The 13,792-nt window shown below is 45.8% G+C and overlaps 1 protein-coding gene and 1 long non-coding RNA gene across 2 annotated transcripts in view; both read left to right on the top strand.

The window, feature by feature from the left end:
• PGBD5 (piggyBac transposable element derived 5) overlaps window positions 1-13,792 on the top strand; it is a 96,757-nt gene that overhangs the window by 15,716 nt on the left and 67,249 nt on the right. The window lies entirely within an intron of this gene.
• The window catches only part of LOC138844968 (uncharacterized), a 29,728-nt gene continuing 16,957 nt past the window's right edge, over window positions 1,022-13,792 (top strand). Inside the window, exon 1 of the long non-coding RNA XR_011381502.1 lies at window positions 1,022-13,743. This is a non-coding gene — a long non-coding RNA (uncharacterized lncRNA). The remainder of the gene's footprint in view (window positions 13,744-13,792) is intronic.

Genomic DNA, 13,792 nt, shown 5'->3' with positions numbered 1-13,792 from the left:
CTGGGGTGCCGGCGCCGCAGGCAGAGGATTAGCCTATCGAGCCACGGCACCGGCTGTACCTCTGCCTTTCAAATAAACATACATTTTTTAAAAAACTTAAAGTATCCTTTATATTTTTAGTTGGAAATATTTGTGAAGGTTTTCTTTGTTGTCAAGTACACAATTACTCTTAATAAATGTGGAAGTTTAAAAATTGGGTCTGTGGAAAGTAAGGGTACCTATCTTCTTTTTGTCTTTACTTTTTTTTTTCTTGCTCTAGAGATATTGTCATTTGAAAAGCTAATTTTTTACCATGTTCTTCCTTTTTTAAAGCTTCTAGCTGCTATATTGTTTGGCACACACATACTTATATATTTTATATGCTTTCCTCCAGAATTATGCCTTTAATAATGTCCTTCTTTATCCTGCTTGCACCTTTATTATGTTTATAGAAAAATTTTATTTAATAAATATAAATTTTGGAAGTACAACTTTTGGATTATTGCGGTTCTTCCCCCCATAACCCCCTTCCCACCTGCAAACCATCCCATCTCCTACTCTCTCTCCCACCCCATTCTTCATTAAGATTTATTTTTAATTATCTTTATATACAGAAGATCAACTTAGTATATACTAAGTAAACATTTGAACAGTTTGCACCCACACAGACACACAAAGTATAAAGTACTGAAGTTTGAAGGCTAATTTTACCATTAATTCTCATAGTACATCACATTGAGGACAGAGGTCCTATATGGAGAGCAAGTGCACAGTGACTCCCGTTGTTGATTTAACAATTGACACTCTTATTTATGATGTCAGTAATCACCCGAGGCTCTTGTCATGAGCTGCCAAAGCTATGGAAGCCTCTTGAGTTCACAAACTCTGAACTTATTTAGATACGGCCATAATCAAAGTGGAAGTTCATTCCTCCCTTCAGAGAAAGATACCTCCTTCTTTGATGACCCTTTCTTTCCACCAGGATCTCACTCACAGAGATCTTTCATTTAGGTCAATTTTTTTTTTTTTTTTTTTTTTTTTTTTTTTTTTTTTTTTTTTTGCCACAGTGTCTTATCTTTCCATGCCTGAGAAACTCTCATGGGCTTTTTAGCCAGATCTGAATGCCTTCAGGGCTGATTCTGAGGCCAGAATTTTGTTTGGGGCATTTGTCATTCTAAGAGTCTTCTGTATATCTCGCTTCCCATGTTGGATTGTTCTCTCCTTTTTAATTCTACCAGTTATTATTAGCAGACACTGGTCTTATGTCTTATTTATGTGATCCCTTTGACACGTAATCCTATCTTTATGATCAGTTATGAACTTAAACTGATCATTTTAACTAGTAAGATTGGTACCTGCCAACTTAATGGGATTTGGAGTCCCATGGCAAGTTTTTAGCTTTACCCTTAGGGGTAAGTCTGAGGGAGCATGTGCCGAACTGCACATCTCCTTCTCTTATTTCCATTCTTATTTTTAACAGTGATCAATTTTCAATTGGATTTAAACACCTAATAATAATTCTGTGTTAATTAAAGAGTAGAAAAAGAAAATACTAAAAAGAATAACATAGTAAGCTGTTCCTTGACAGTCAGGACAAGGGCTGATCAAGTCATTGTTCTCATAGTGTCAGTTTCACTTCTACAGGTTTCCTTTTAGGTGCTCAGTTAGTTGTCACAGATCAGGGAGAACATGTATTTGTCCCTTTGGAACTGGCTTATTTCACTCAGCATGATGTTTTCCAGATTCCTCCATTTTGTTGCAAATGACCAGATTTCTTTCTTTCTTTTTTTTTTATTCCTGCTTAGTATTCCATAGAATACATATCCTATAATTTCTTTATCCAGTCTTCTGTTGATGGCATTTAGGTTGATTCCATGTCTTAGCTATTGTGAATCTCTGCTTGCACCTTTAACCTCAAGTCCAGCTTGTCTGCCTTGAATGTCTCCACACTTGCTTTCTCCTTTGCATTTGCCTAGTCTTACTCTCCTGGTATATTTTTCCAACCTTATTTGTCATTATGTTTTTTGAACAGCATATGGATACACACACACACACACACACACACATCATTCTCTCTTTGAGAAGCACAGTGACAGAGAGGCAGAGGGAGGGAGGAAAGGGAAAGGAAGAAGAGTTTTTTTTTTTTTTTCCATCTGCTGGTACACTCCCCAAATGGCCACAACAGCCAGCATTAGGCTTGCCTGAAGCCAAGAGCCAGGAACTCCATCTGAGTCGCATGTGGGTAGCAGGGGGCCCAAACCTTGGGCTAGCCAGCGTAGCAGGAAGCAGAGTGGCTGGGGCTTAAACTAGCACTCTGATATGAGATACCAGGGTCACAGCAGAGGCTTAATCTACTGCTCCACAATGCTGGCACCAGTGGTTATATATTTTTAATACAACACTAATAGGCTTGTTAATGTTGGATAAATCAACATATTTAAAATAATGCCAATGTGATTTTATTCTTTTCATCTTATTTTACTAGATGTATTTTTCTTTTTTTCCTTGTTTTTTTTGATATCTTGATCAAGTTCATCTTTTTTAACTTTAAGAAATTCTTATTTTTTAAAAAAACTTACTCATTTATTGGTGTTGGGGGAGACTGATTCTGTGTGATGACTTGCTCCCCAAATGCCTACAGCTCATGTAGATTGCAGGAACCCAATCACTTGAGCCATCACCACTGGGTCACTCACAGGGTCAGCATTAGCAGGAAACAGAGTCAGGAGCTGAGAATTGCACCCAGGCATCTAGTGCAGGATATGGGCATCTTAAACAGTTGGCTAACTGTCCACTCCGCATCTTTCCTTTTTTTTTTTTTTTTTTTTTTTTATGACTGGCAGAGTGGACAGTGAGAGAGAGAGACAGAGAGAAAGGTCTTCCTTCTTTTGCCGTTGGTTTACCCTCCAATGGCCGCCGCGGCCGGCGCGCTGCGGCCGGCGCACCACGCTGATCCAATGGCAGGAGCCAGGAGCCAGGTGCTTTTCCTGGTCTCCCATGGGGTGCAGGGCCCAAGCACCTGGGCCATCCTCCACTGCACTCCCTGGCCACAGCAGAGAGCTGGCCTGGAAGAGGGGCAACCGGGACAGAATCCGGCGCCCCGACCGGGACTAGAACGCGGTGTGCCGGCGCCGCAAGGCGGAGGATTAGCCTAGTGAGCCGCGGTGCCGGCCCGCATCTTTACATTTTTAAAGTAGCAGCTTTGAGATATATAGTAGGTTCCTTTATGTACAGGGGTATAGATTCCAAGACCCCCAGTAGATGCCTGAAACCACAGATAGTACCAAATCCTATATATACTATGCTTTTTTCCTGTACATACATACCTGTGATAAAATTTAATTTAGAAATTGGGTACAATAAGAGATTAGGGATAATTGATGATAAAACAGTCAAAGCATTGTGTCGCTCCCCCTCTTCGTGGAGGAACGACACAAGACCCTGCGCTGTTCTTTTGTCTGCTCGGCCCTCCCCGGGTTTGCTGCTGGTTCTTCCCGGGTTGGCTACTATCCCTTCCACCTCCGTGGAAGGGCAGTTCCCCCTGGCCGCATTCCCCACTTCCGCAGGGGAGCGGCACACCGCCGGCCGGCTTTCTCGGGGGCTGCACGGGTTCCCTTAGATGTTCCCCATAGATGTTCCCGGTGCATGCCGTCTCTCTCCTCCTTTATAGTCCTCCTCCGCCAATCCTAACTCGGCTGCCCACACGCCGAGTACGCTGCTCTCCAATCAGGAGCAAGTCCTACAGTTTATTAGTTGAACTGGAGGCAGCTGTGCGGAAGCTGTTTACTTCTCTCCCAGCGCCATATTGTGGGAGAGCAGATGCATAGAATAAGTCTTAATTCGAGTAACTTAGTCTAGTCCGGTTGCTCCCCACAGCATTGTACTCTAATAAAAGTGTATGAATGTGATTCCTCACTCTTTGTCTCTCAAAATATCTTATTATGCGTTTACCTTTTCACTTAACGTAAGTACTTCGTAGCTTCCTAGCTTCTCTTTGGGATGTCTAAGTTGCCAGCATAGCTATGTCTGAGCACTGTGATCATTATTAAGTAAAATAAGGGTCATTTGAACACAAGTCCTGTGATACTGTGGCAGCCTATCTGAGAACCTGCATGGCTGCTAAGTGAGTGACAGGCAGGTAGTATATGCAGGATGGATACACATGACAGAGAGATGATTCATGTCCCAGACTGATGAAGCAAAATTTTCATCACAATACTCAAAACTGAGTGCAAGTGAAAACTTGTGAATTGATTATTTTGGACTTCGACTGTGAAACCACAGAAAGCCAAAGTGCAGATACAGAGGGTCTACCGTCATTCACGTGCCATACAATTCACCTATTTATTATGTATAATTCAGTGGCCTTTATTATGTATTCACAGTTTGTGCAGTCGTCAGCACAGATTTAGAACATTCTTTCACCCTCAAAAGAAACTTAAGCCATTGTCCCCTGTCCTAAGCAACCACTAATTTATTTTCTTCTCTATAGAGTTGCCTGTTCCAGACATTTCATACAAGTGGAAATCATAATATGTGATCTTTTCTGATTGGCTTCTTTCAATTAGCATAATGTTTTCAAGGTTGACCTATGTGGTTGCATATATAGGTACTGCATTCTTTTTTGTTGTTGAATAATATCCCAATGAATTTTATTTATCCACTCATCAATTGATAAGTGTTTGAATTATTTTTATGGTGATAGCCAGAACCTTCATGTACAAATTTCCTTTTTTTTTCTTTTAAGTTTTTTTATTTGAAAAGCAGAGTGACAGGGAGAGAGAGGGAGAGGCAGAAAGAGAGAGCTTTTCCATCCACTGGTTCACTCCCCAGTTATAGCTGGGTCACAGTGAAGCCCTGACCAGGAACTCCATCCAGGTCTCTTGTGTAGGTGTCAGGGACTCAAGTACTTGGACCATCTTTTGCTGCCTTCCCAGATACGTTAGCAGGAAACTGGATCAAGAGTGGAGCTCAAACCAGAACTCTGTATGGGATGCTGGTGCACTACAATGCCAGCCTCCTGTATGAGTTTTCACGTGGACATACTTTTTATTTTCCTTGAGTATGTGCCTAGGAGGTCGAGTTTCTGGATTGCATGGTAACTGTATGTTCACCATTTTGAGAAACTAGCAGACTGTTTTCCAAAATGTATCTACTATTTTATAGTCCTACCAGCAGTATGTGAGTGTTCCCATTTGTTCACCTCGCCTGTACTAGTTACTATCTTTGGGTCTGATTCTGGCCATTGGGTGGGTGTACAGTGGGATCACCCAGAAGTCTTGATCGGTATTTCTCTCATGATTAGTGCTCATGTTAAATTGGATTATTTATCTGTTTATTATTTAGTTATAAATGTTCTTTATATATTCTGGATATATATGTTCTTTACCAGATATAGAATTTACAAATTTATCGTTCCATTTGGTGAATACATGTTTTGATGAATTTCCATTTATCTATTTATTTCTTAGCCTACTGCTTTTTAAAAAAAGATATATTTATTTGACAGGCGGAATGACAGAGGGAGGGTGAGGGGAGGGAATGAATCTTCCATTTGCTAGTTCACTTCCCAGATAGTCACCAACAGTGAGGCTGGGCCTGGCTGAAGCCATCTGGGTCTCCCACATGGCAGCGGGAAGTCAAGTACTTGAGCCATCCTCCTCTGCTTTCTAGGTGCATTTGCAGGGAGCTGGACTGGAAGTGGAGTAGCTGGGATTCCTACCAGCACTCCGATAGACCACAATGCGTGCCCCATTCTTTTCTTTTTCTTCTTTTGCTTCTAGTGTCGTAACTCAGAAACCATTGACAAGTTCAAGATCACTAAAGTTTATTTGTGTATTTTCTTCTAAGAGCTTTATATTTTCACTGTCACTTTCATGTCCTCCATCTATTTTGGGTGCCCTCTGTGTATGGTGTAAGGTAAGGTTCTTGTTTTATCCATTTGCATGTAGCATTCAGTTGCTTCAGGACCATCTGTTGGAAAGACCATTCTTTCCCCATTGAGTTGTTTTGGTGCCCTTATCAAAAATCAATTGTCGGTAATTTATTTTTCATTATGGTAATATTTTTCTCCCTCTGTCATCTTCTACCTCATAATTAAATGCATATTTGTTTAGTGATTTGAGAATAACATGCTATTTCCCCAGTTAAAAGTGTTTTCCCTAGAGCAAGACCTTCTTTATCAAGAATCTGTGTTCAACTTTTTTATTATACACACACAATCCCTTATAGTTACCACTATACTTTTTTAGATTACACACACACAAACAATACACCAAATGTCCAAATGGCTAAATGCTTGCTGAAGTCAATACTGAAGCCAATTATAGAGTGAACTTCCAGGAATCAGGAACACTATCTCCAGTTTTAAAGTTACCTTTTATTAATGTTTTAAGGAGTCAAAATTCAAAGGCTAACAATGTGGTACAGGAATGATAATTTTTTGTGCGGTCAGTGGTCTGGGTATAGCTGAAGTCACTCTACTGCACACCTGGGAAAGTGCAGAGGTGTTCAGGTTTCCTGAGGTTGGGGAAGGGGCAGGGCCTGCTTGGCTGTGTCTGCTAGCACAGGGTCCTCTGCCAGTGATGTTTCTGTTTTCCTGTCTAATAGCCACCTTTGATGGTAAGGGCTCACTCCTAGGCTTGAGGATTTGGTCAGTCCTTGTATGCTGCAATTTCATTGACATAAATAAACCCATGAACTAAAGCCTTGACTCACTATTTTTTTTTAATTTATTATTTTTTTGACAGGCAGAGTGGACAGTGAGAGAGAGAGAGACAGAGAGAAAGGTCTTCCTTTTTGCCGTAGGTTCACCCTCCATGGCCACCGCGGCCGGCGTGCTGCGGCCGGCGCACCGCGCTGATCCGACGGCAGGAGCCAGATGCTTCTCTTGGTCTCCCATGGGGTGCAGGGCCCAAGCACTTGGGCCATCCTCCACTGCCTTCCCGGGCCACAGCAGAGAGCTGGCCTGGAAGAGGGGCAACCGGGACAGAATCTGGCACCCCGACCAGGACTAGAACCTGGTGTGCCGGTGCCGCAAGGCGGAGGATTAACCATTATGCTGCAATTTCATTGACATAAATAAACCCATGAACTAAAGCCTTTACTCACTATTAAGGTGTTCTCTGGATATTTTCAGGGGTAAATGTCAGGTATTGCCATCACTTACAATTTTCATTGCTAATATCTCTGCATGCAGTTGCTACTTCCCACCATCACTTGAGAAAAAGTAAACATATAGCAATGGAACAGTAATGTTTTCTGGGATAACAGAATCACTTCTGAATTTCTGCCTGCGTCTCAGATTTCAGTATATAAATGCCAGCTTTGGTGTCCTCCCTGAGAATACAGTAGATGTCGTATAAAGAACACCTGTACTCTTGTGACCCTCAGCTTGGTTACCCAGAGTGCCCTGAGCCAGCGAGCAAGGCAGAAACAGGGCTGAATTCCTCATTCATCCAGCAGGCTGTCAGACCTGAAAGGTGGGGATGTGTTTGCATGTCCGAATGTCTGCTGTACAAGATGCCGAAGGAACACACTCATTTGGGTTAAAAAAAAAAAAAATCAGTCACACACTTTAAGGAGGAGTTTACAACCAGGATGCATTGTTTGGGTCCATCTTGGCAATTCCTTGTCTTCTTACTGCTGAAAATGTAGTCTGTCTACAGTGATCATTTCAACATCCATTTATTGCTGCTCTCAGCCTTGGGTCCTGGAGGAACAGACTCTGACTCCTCTTCAGATTTCTTCTGTCTTGAGAGCCGAGTATACATTGTCTCAGGTTCCCCCAGTGCCCAGAAGTTGCCAGTATCCAGCGCACCTCTGACACTGTTCGTGGCCAGCCTGTACCTCTTTTCTTTTTTCTTTTCTTTTCTTTTCTTTTCTTTTCTTTTCTTTTCTTTTCTTTTCTTTTCTTTTCTTTTCTTTTCTTTTCTTTTCTTTTCTTTTCTTTTCTTTTCTTTTCTTTTCTTTTCTTTTCTTTTCTTTTTCCTTCCTTCCTTCCTTCCTTCCTTCCTTCCTTCCTTCCTTCCTTCCTTCCTTCCTTCCTTCCTTCCTTCCTTCCTTTCTTTCTTTCTTTCTTTCTTTCTTTCTTTCTTTCTTTCTGACAGGCAGAGTGGACAGTGAGAGAGAGAGAGAGACAGAGAGAAAGGTCTTCCTTTGCCGTTGGTTCACCCTCCAATGGCCGACGCGGCTGGTGCGCTGCAGCTGGCGCACTGCGCTAATCCGAAGGCAGGAGCCAGGTGCTTCTCCTGGTCTCCCATGGGGTGCAGGGCCCAAGCACTTGGGCCATCCTCCACTGCACTCCCTGGCCACAGCAGAGGGCTGGCCTGGAAGAGGGGCAACCGGGACAGGATCCGGCGCCCCGACTGGGACTAGAACCTGGTGTGCCTGCGCCGCAAGGGGGAGGATTAGCCTAGTGAGCCGCGGTGCCGGCCCTATTTCTTTTTTAGGCCCCAGCTCGTGCTGCCCAAGCGGTTGTCTGTCTTTATTCTTGGGTTTGTGAACTTTAGCATCTACCTTCGTATGTCTTTTCCTTTTTTTAAAAAAAAATTATTTATTTGAAAGGCAGAGTTACAGAGAGATTGAGGTAGAGAGAGAGAGGGAGAAAGATCTTCCATCCACTGGTTCATACTCCATATGGCCAGAATGGCGAGAGCTGGGCCCATCTGAAGCCAGGAGCCAGGAGCTTCCTCCAGGATGCCCACACCAGTGCAGGGGCCCAAGGACCTGGGGCATCTTCTACCACTTTCCCAGGCCATAGAAGAGAGCTGGATCAGAAGTGGAGCAGCCGGAACTCGAACTGGCGCCCATATGGGATGCTGGTACTGCAGGTAGAGGCTTTACCTGCTATGCCACAGCACCGGCCCTTGTCTGTCTTGTCACTTATTTCCAGAAGTTGGTGCCTGTTCCTGCCCCTCCTTCATCTGCCCCTTCTCTCCCTGGGTCTCAGAATGTGACCTCACAGTGTCATATCTTGTCCTTTCTGCTGTCCATTTCCTCTGCTTGGTTATTTCTTGGCTGTGATGATCTGAGTCAGTAACTCACAAGCATGTATAGCTACCTACACCTTCTTTGTTTAGTTGGGAAACTGGTTTTTTTTAGCGACAGGGACCCTTGTCTTGCCCTGTGTGTGCTGTGGTGGAATCCCATTGAGTGCTGTAATTCTTTTAGTTAAAATTCAAGTTGTCACCTGTGTCCTCAGCAGCTCCCTCTTCCTGGGTGTGTGTTCTGTTTGTTCCGGGCAGTCTTCCTGCCTCTACTGCTGAGACCCTAGGAAGGAGGTGACCCTCTGTGTGAGCTCACGGGGTCTGGATCTGGAGGAGTAACCGCAGCTCGCCCTCCCACCCCTGCCCCGGCAGCAGCTTTGGTCCTGCTCTCTTACACAGTAAAGCAGTTGTGGAGCTTTTGCCAGCCACCCCAGGCTCACATTCACATTCGGCTACCAAAGCCCAGCAGATTTGCTTCTCCAGGTCTTGTGTGGACCTGGCGGGTGTGAGTGCTGTGCACTGCCTGTGTGCCACCGGGAGTGCAGTGTGGGTCAAGTGAGCTGAGCACCTGCACGTGTCGCCAGGGGCCTCCACACAGACAAGCTGATGGCCAGGTGAAAACCCAGGCCCATGCAAGAGAGGCAGGTGGCTGGAGGTCAGCCCATGTGGCTGGAAGCCTGAGATCCCTAATGTGGAAGAGGCCTAGACAGCAGAAATCCTAGAAGGCTAGGAAGTGTGTAACCTCTTTTCTTAGTTATGCCAAGGTTGTTGTCAGTGCTTCTACAACCCTCTGGAGGTCAGTGAAAATTTCAAACAAACATTTTTATTTCCTTCTAGGCCTTGCTGTTTTTTGAACTTAGCCCAGGACAAGGCTCTGCTCCCAGGTCGTCTCTCTAAACTCATCCCAGTGCCCTTTGCTGTTTGTGTTTCGCTCTTGCCCCCAGCAATAAGCAGCTGGGCCCAACATCAGGACAATGTGACAAGTCAAGAGTTGCCCGTGGGGGCTGGCGCTGTGGAGTAGTGGGTAAAGCTGCTGCCTGCAGCGCTGGCATACCATATGGGCACTGGTTTGAGTCCTGGCTGCTCTACTTCTGATCCAGCTCTCTGTTATGGCCTGGAAAAGCAGTAGAGGCTGGCCCAAGTCCTTGGGCCCTTGCACCCATGTGGGAGACCCAGAAGAAGCTCCTGGCTCCTGGCTTCAGATTGACATAGCTCCCGCTGTTGGAGCCACTTGGGGAGTGAACCATCGGATGGAAGACCTCTCTCTCTGGGTCTCTTTCTCTGTCTGTATAACTCTGACTTTCAAATAAATAAATAAATCTTTTTTTAAAAAAAGTAGATAAGATAGACTCTTGGTTTAAAAAAAGAGAGAGACAGGCAGGCTTGGCACAGCAGTTAAGTAGCCGCCTAGTAAACCTGCCTCCCATATTGGAGTCCCTGGCTCGAATCCCGGCTATTCCATTTCTAATCCAGCTTCCTGCCAGTGCATACCGGGGGAGGCGGAAGATAATGGCTCATGTACTTGGGTCCCTGCCATTCACGTGGGAGACCTGGATGGCATTCCTAGCTCCTGGCTTCAGTCTGGCCCATCCATGGCTGTTGCACACATTTGGAGAGTGAACCAACAGATTGTGTGTGTGTGTGTGTGTGTGTGTGAGTTTGCCTCTCTGTCTTCAAAGAAAATTTTAAAAAAGGAGTTTCCTGTGAGAAGAGCCACCTCAATGAGAAGGAGCACTCATTGGGTGCTGGGGTGTAGCTCATGTGTGTAATGCACCCCAACCAGCCGTGAGTATTACCTGTGTCTTTTGTGTATTGACCATAGTGGGTAAGGGGCGGAGCCAGGACCCAGGAGCCAAGGCTGGTATCCTTTCTTCAGGCCATGCAACCTTCCTAATGGTGACCATGGCCTCGTCCCTGTCCTGATACTCTGTACAGGGCTATCCCTACTGGAAAAGTTAGTTGTCCTGTGGGAGATGCTTCCTGGGTCACTGTGCACACCAACATGCTTCTCATGGTGGCAGTACCTGGGTCAGGATCCTGACTTGTCAGTTTGTATCCAGTTCCCAGCTACTGCACTTCCCATCCAGCTTTCTGTAACCTGCCAGGGAAGGCAGCAAATGGTGATCCACGTGGGAGACTCGGGTGGAGTTCCTGACTCCTGGATTCATCCTGGCCCAGTGTTCTTGCTAGCTGCACCTGAGATGTGGCTTGCCACATTAGTAACCTGTCAGTGTTGCCAGGTAACAGGACTTGACTTTAAAAGGATTTAATTTTGTGGGGAAAATGTTCTGCTGGGTTCCTGTGTCTTTTTTTCCCTCTTGTCTCTTCTGCAAGTCTGAACATGGTCTTGGCTGCTGTGGGCATTTGGGGAATGAACCAGTGGATGGAAAATCTGTTGCTCTCTGCCTTTCCTTCATTCTTTAAATAAATAAATAAATAAATAAATATAAAATAAATCTTTTTTAAAAATAAATAAAGAGATATGTTGGTGCTGGATTGAAAGTAGACCATAGAGAGGTCAGTAACCCGGCTACTGCGGCAACCTGGGGAGAGGTGGTGGAGTGGTGGTGGCAGTGGGAAGTGTTCAGATTCTGGGTGGCTTTTGGACCGGAGGCAGCTGGGTACCCTGAGGGATTGGCAGACTCAACCTTGGGAACTGAGTGTTGGAGGAATCTATAGCAGTGCAGGCAGAAGAAATAGGCATCGTTCTGGCAAATCTGGTGTGAAGAGGCCGTCTGCAGCACCTTGCTGAGACCCTGCAGTCACTGGACCCTCTGCCTGCAGCATTCTGTCATTCCCACTGTCATTACTGGTGCTAGTGATAACAGAATTTGTAATAGCTGTCTGAAGACCAGAGCAGAAGGCCTGGGGTAGGAGGGCTCTTAAAAATGTCCATGGACAAGAATTAAATGGGCTGTGTTTTGCTGTAAAAATTTGAAATCCATGCATGCTTTTTTTCCTAATATTTTCTTTGAACGTGAAGACCCCTTGCACATTGTCCATGATGGCTCCACCATGGGGCACAGCAGTTTTCATCTGCAAAGTGAACACGTGCCAGGGCCGTGGCACCCACGGGAGGGCTCGTAGCTGGGATGGGGCCCAGGCAAGGGGTGTGCTGTGCTGCTGGGCCCCTCCTGCGAGGACCAGCTCCCTGGGGTGTCTCTGGGCAGGACCTCCTGCTCTGAGTAGCTGGCTCCTGTGGGGAAACAGGCTGCCTGAGAAGATGCCAGATGTGCACCCACAGGCTGGGGAAGCGGCATCCTGGGGGAGGGTGGATAGCCAGAGCCCAGCAGCCCAGTCACACCTTAATTCCAGATAAACAGTGCTAACTCAGTCCAAGTTTGTCCCAGATAGTGCACAGCATACGTAAGCACTGAAAGGTTATCTGTCGTTTATCTGAAATGCAAATTGAACAGGGTGTCCAGTATTTTAATTTGCTCCATCTGCCCACCCTGTCTTGATGACATGCTCTTGCTAGTTGCACCCGAGACTTAGCTTGCCACCTTAGTAACCTGTCAGCATTGTCAAGTGACAGAACTTGACCTTGAAAGAACCGTTGCATTTGGTGGGGAAAATGTTCTTCTGGGCTCCTGTGTCTTTTTCTCCCTGTCTGCACAGCAAGTCAGAGCCTGGCCCCGAGCGCTCATCAGAGTGTTCCCTGCTTCCTGTCCTTCTGCCTCTCTTTCTCCCGGATGGATCTGCTGAGTCCTGCCCACTGCTTGTGGCTAGGTGGATTTGTTTGTTGGCTTTTGTAATACTTGAGATTCAGAGGTGGGAGGCAGAGAAGGGCAGAGAGCTCCCTACACTGGTTCACACCCCAAATGCCTGCAATGGTTCAGACTGGGACAGGTTGAAGCCAAGAGCTGGGAACTCAATTTGGGTCTCCCACATGGTTGGCAGAGACCCAAGTATGTGAGCCACCATGTGCTGCCTCCTAGGGTCTGACTTGAGAGCTAGAGCTGGGGATTGAACCCACATCTTAACCACTAGGCTGAACATCCACCCCTGCAGCTGGCTAAATCAGTGCAGGCCCTATGGGATGCGGTACTGAGGACTGAGAACAGTGCCCTGAGGCTGAAGGTCTTTAGCCCCTGAAAACCCAATTCTGGGAACTTCAAGGGTGGGTTCCAGGCTAGGTGTGAGCTTTGGGTGAGCTCTACTTGGAAGCTTTGGTTTGTTCTGCTGGGGAGAAGGCCCGACACCTCTGCTGCTAGTTCTGCCCTAAGCATCACCTCCTATCTGTTGCAGACTGAATGGTGTCCCCTAGAATTCCTCCACTGGAGTCCTCACCTTAGCCCCTCAGGATGTGATCTTGTTTGAGACAGGGTCTTTTCAGGAAGGCTGTCGAAATAAAATGAGGCCATTAGAGTGGGCCTCAATTCAGTGTGACTGGTATCCTTATAAGAAGAGATTAATGGGGCCAGCATTGTGGCACAGCAGGTTAAGCCACCGGCTGCTATGCCACCAGCACATATTGGAGTTTGTGTCCCAGCTTCTCCACTTATTACCCAGCTCCCTGCTAATGGCCTGGGAAAATGGCCTGGGAAAAGCAGCAGAGGATGGCCCAAGTACTTGGACCCCTGCTACCCATGTGGGAGGCCTGAATGAAGCTTTTGGCTCCTTGCTTTGGCCTGGCTCAGCCCTGGCTGTTGCAGCCATTTGGGAAGTGAACCAACAGATGAAAGATCTCTCTCTGGCTTTCAAGTAAATAAACAGATCTTAGAAAGAGGAGATCAGAACACAGACAGGGAAGACCTCATACAAATACATGAAGAAGGTGGCATTGACATACAAATACATGAAGAAGGTGGCATTGACATACAAAT

This window comes from Oryctolagus cuniculus, chromosome 13, assembly GCF_964237555.1.
Source record: "Oryctolagus cuniculus chromosome 13, mOryCun1.1, whole genome shotgun sequence".
NCBI classification, from domain to species: domain Eukaryota; kingdom Metazoa; phylum Chordata; class Mammalia; order Lagomorpha; family Leporidae; genus Oryctolagus; species Oryctolagus cuniculus.
Note: the sequence above shows the minus strand (reverse complement) of the source record. Positions and strands in the feature narration are given on the sequence as shown.